The sequence below is a fragment of the Bidens hawaiensis genome, unplaced genomic scaffold (genome assembly GCF_021521415.1).
Source record: "Bidens hawaiensis isolate Kalapana, Puna unplaced genomic scaffold, B.hawaiensis_p1.1 tig00054134_1, whole genome shotgun sequence".
Taxonomy (NCBI): Eukaryota; Viridiplantae; Streptophyta; class Magnoliopsida; order Asterales; family Asteraceae; genus Bidens; species Bidens hawaiensis.
Genome location: NW_027499761.1, coordinates 98,297 through 102,772, shown reverse-complemented (window position 1 = coordinate 102,772; position 4,476 = coordinate 98,297). Strand labels below are relative to the sequence as shown.

Genomic DNA, 4,476 nt, shown 5'->3' with positions numbered 1-4,476 from the left:
GAAGACCGACCCGGTGAATGGAGAAAAAGCAGTCCACCGCTACAAAACCCACTTTAAACACTGCCCGATGCATCCACCTGCCCATTTCCATCCATAACAAACAAAGAATCTTCATATTTCAACTCTTAATTAATTCTTCATCATCAATTGTGAACACAACAACAATATGAACTTCAACTAATCTTCTCTAATCTCTAATCACAGGTGCTTAATTTCTTCATACTTACTAGATTTTAGTTTCCATAAATATGCCTAGTTAGTCATGTTATACCGATTTTTAATTCTTCAAGTTGCTAGTATGTAATTTGTTGTAAGCAAAATGAATATATTTGATGTATGATTATTAGATTATTAATTTGTTTTCCATATTATGTTCTAGTCATTGAATCTAGAGGTTATAACCTATAAAAAATTTATACAATATCATGTTGTCAACTGAAAATGGTGGGATTGAAGATGAAGAATCTAATGATGCAAAGTGAAGACTCATGTTCCTCTAGAAATCAAAGCATCTTATAACAATGAAGATTCTCAAGTTCCTTCAAACAACAAAACATCAAGATTTCTTCAATTTCCTAGGAAACTCGATTGGGATTCCCTTAAGAAAACGGGTAAAGAATGGATAAAAGACCCGATGAACATGGTCTTGTTGATTTGGATCCTATGTGTCACCGTCTCGGGTGCGATTCTCTTCCTGGTCATGACCGGTATGTTAAACAACGCCCTTCCCAAAAAGTACCAACGCGAAGTATGGTTTGAAGTTAATAATCAGATTCTTAATGCTTTATTTACACTCATTTGTTTATACCATCACCCGCATAGGATTTATCATCTCGTGCTCCTTCTGAGATGGAGATCTGAAGACGTTCGGAATTTAAGAAAAGTGTATTGTAAAAACGGGACTTATAAACCGAACGAACGGATGAATATGCTTATCGTTGTCTTGTTACTTAACCTCAATTGTTTTGCACAATATGCGTTGTGTAGCTTAAACGTCGGTTACACTAGGTCAAGAAGGCCAGTAATCGGGGTGGCGGATTACCATCTCTGTAGCAATCGCCACCCCTTGCAATTGCTGGTGTGTACGCCATTGTTAGCCCGTTAGGGAAAGATTATGATTTGGGGTCCGATGAAGAGTCCCAAATTCATAACCACGATGTTAAAAGAGTCAAATCTTTGGAAAGAAGATTATCCTTTTCACTTTCAAATGATGAAACTAGTCTAAAATGGAGTGGAGGTGTGCTTGATTTTTGGGATGATATTTCCATTGCCTACCTCTCATTGTTTTGTAGCTTTTGTGTCTTCGGGTGGAATATGGAACGACTCGGGTTTGGAAACATGTATGTGCACACTGCTACGTTTCTATTACTATGTTTGGCCCCGTTTTGGATATTCACCATGGCGGCTATAACATTAGTAATGAAACCGTAAGGGAAGCTTTAGGCACTACCGGACTCTTTTTGTGTGTTTTTGGTTTACTTTATGGCGGTTTTTGGAGGATTCAAATGAGGAAAAGATATAATCTACCACCGTACAACGCGTGTTGTGGTAAACCCGCAGTTACCGATTGCGCATTATGGCTTTTTTGCTGTTGGTGTTCTCTAGCTCAAGAAGTCCGAACGGGTAACTTTTATGATATTGTGGAGGATAAGTTTTACAAGAAGCCCGAGAAGGAGCCCAGTTTTGAACCCGGCTCGGAGAGCCTGATTCAAGATAACTCCTCCTTGACCACTGCTGCCCGTAGTGGGCTTTTGGGTGGTAACGGAAGCTCGACCGGGCAGTTATCAATGGTGGGAGAAGGTTCATGTTCAAGAGGTGAAGAAGCAACTCTACAACCACCATTAAAATACTTAATGAATAGAGAAGGTAATTAAAGAGTGTCGTGTGGGATATTAGGTTATCTAACCGAATACTTGTGTAACTGCAATCTTTTAAAGGATGTGTAAATTGTAACGTATGATTTGTTAATGTAGTTACTTAAAAGGAGCATGATCAAACGGCAAATTCTATTTTTTGATGAAGTGATATTATGAACACACTAGCAATAATCAATCTTTTTGATGTTTTATTTATATAGTGACGAGTAAGAAAGGGCAATGTCAAATAACAAGAATTAATGCATTACAGATCGACATAATTGAAGTCTGATTTTTTTAACCTCTTAGGTAATAACTTTAAAAAAATCGAAACTATTAGAATAAATAATTAAAAAAAATATAATTATTGAACTAAAACAAACAAACGTGAGCTGTTCTAGGGTCCTTGAATCCGAGAAACTATAGGGTCCTTGAATCCGACACGTGATAAGACACGTAAGAACATGTCGTCTATTACGCAATGAATGTGTGGTGCTTTAAGAGTATAATCCTATCAAAGCTTCCTAATAAGAATCAAAGAAAACTCAACTTTTATCTCACCGTAGGAGGGGACCTTTTATGATCAATCTCCGGCGTAAGAATCAGTGATATAATACAAGAGATATAATAGGATTATATATAGAGAGTTTAGAGAAAATAGGATGAGTTAGAATGTGAGAATACCTTTGATGAAATGTTGTATTTGTAGGCAGTTTGGAAGCTTCTCCGAGGAAGCTGAAGTTTCTTAAGTAGAAAATGTCAGCTCTCTCTTTAGTTGGTGCAGACTGGGCGTGTGTCATTTCCGTGTAACCTGCACTCAACTTTTATTTTATCTTGTAGCTACTTCTACTTTATGACATGTGTCAGCTTTTGAACAGTAATGACTTTTTTCAGAAGTTCCTGTAGCATATGCTACTTAGTCAACTTAGGTGACTTGCTGAGCAAGTGTCAAACTTCCCTATCCATAAGCTTAAGCTTCATCCTCTTCAGTTCATAAGCTTTCCTGCTTTATACGTTGCTTTCTATTTTTAAGCTTACAGGTGAGTAAGGGTACCCACGTCATCAGACCCCAGTCAGAAGTGTTTTGATTTTTAATGATGAAAGCTTGTGACTCAACTCTTTTTTCGTTATTCTTCCCCCCCTGGGTGTTCAATGCATTTGAGCTCAGCGACATGCCTCTTCATAGACCAAAGCATTACCCATTTTGCTGTGTTGGGCTTTGTTATAGGGGAGCCCAAGAGCTGGAAAATGTTTCCTTGACTTGTGGTATTGAAGCTGGAAGCTTAACATCCGTACTGTTTCGTTTATGAGGTGTCAGGGTGGAAGCTGGAAGCTAAGCATCCTGAGTGTCTCGTTTGTGAAGTGTTAGGATGGAAGCTGGAAGCTTCATAATGTCCTGTAGGACATTAATATATTTTTTGGTTTAACGGTTGCTATATGTTGTGTCTAGCCGATTAGACCTCTGCGTCAGGAAGCCATCATAAAGCTGATGGTTACAGCTGTAGCCTATTTTAATACTGGCCTTCCACTTGCCCCTACTTGTTTGGGATTTGAAATTCAAATTTTCCTCTTTATAAGTCATGTAATCGCCCTAACTTTATTAATTCCTCAATTGTAACTTCTCCAAATTTTTGGGGATCTTTCCTCCATTTTATCATAAACCGTTCCTCATTTAATAGTCACCGATTATGGGTTGTAAAGTAAATATGGCTACCCAATTCTCAAAACTGAGCCAATCAAAACTTGATCGATGCTATGTAGATTATGGCATTGGAGCCGATTTGAAGCCTGAACTTCCTAACCCTTCTACTACTGTCTCGGGACGTCCTAAAGGTAAGATAGCCCTGCATACTCGCTATTTTGATCAGTCGAACCCTTGGTATCCTTTCTCGAAGTTTTTCTAAATGTGTTGGAGTATCACGACATTTTCCTTGGACAGTTGGCTCCCGGTGGTGTAGCTAGGGTTCTACATTCTGAAATCATTTGTTGTTCGTTGGGTTATGAACCTTCTTTGCCTATGTATTGGCGATTTTTTCAATTAGCGAAGAATGGGAACTGGATCACTGTAGAGAAAACTCGATGTGAAGCTGGTTTGATTTCAAGCACTGTTGGTCTCACGTCTCCTTGGAAAGACATGTTCTTTTTTGTGTCCGATGCCATTTTGCCTTTCTATCCAGTTTGGAGGAAGCATGACCTGACTTTGAACACACCTGAGCCAAAGGATGAGGAGCTTGATGCTACCTTCCTCAAGAGCCTTCGGTCTGTAAGTTGTAAGCTTCGTACTTTCCCTGAGAAGTTTTTAGTTTATTTGGGTCTGAGCACCAAGTGGTCCAACTGTCACACCGAACCCAAGATTTTTGTTGATGACAAAGGTATGTCCCATGTTTATTTTATGCTTCTTTTGTCATTTAGGCCTGACCTTCACCTTCCCTATTGTAGAAATTAGTGATGCGGAGTTTCTTTCGCTTGAGGATCTTTATGTTTCTTTCGCTTCACCTCAATATTTTCAAACTTATAGTCGGATTTTTAGAATTCTTTACACGTGTCAAAAATCTATTAGCTTAAAAATCTCGTTGGATATTTTCATTATGTGTCACCTCAGTCCAAATTTTGTTGGGTA

At 38.5% G+C, this 4,476-nt stretch overlaps 1 pseudogene; it reads left to right on the top strand.

The window, feature by feature from the left end:
* Positions 1-500: 500 nt before the first annotated feature.
* LOC143600460 (uncharacterized) lies at positions 501-2,609 on the top strand (annotated as a pseudogene).
* The last annotated feature ends 1,867 nt before the right edge of the window (positions 2,610-4,476 follow it).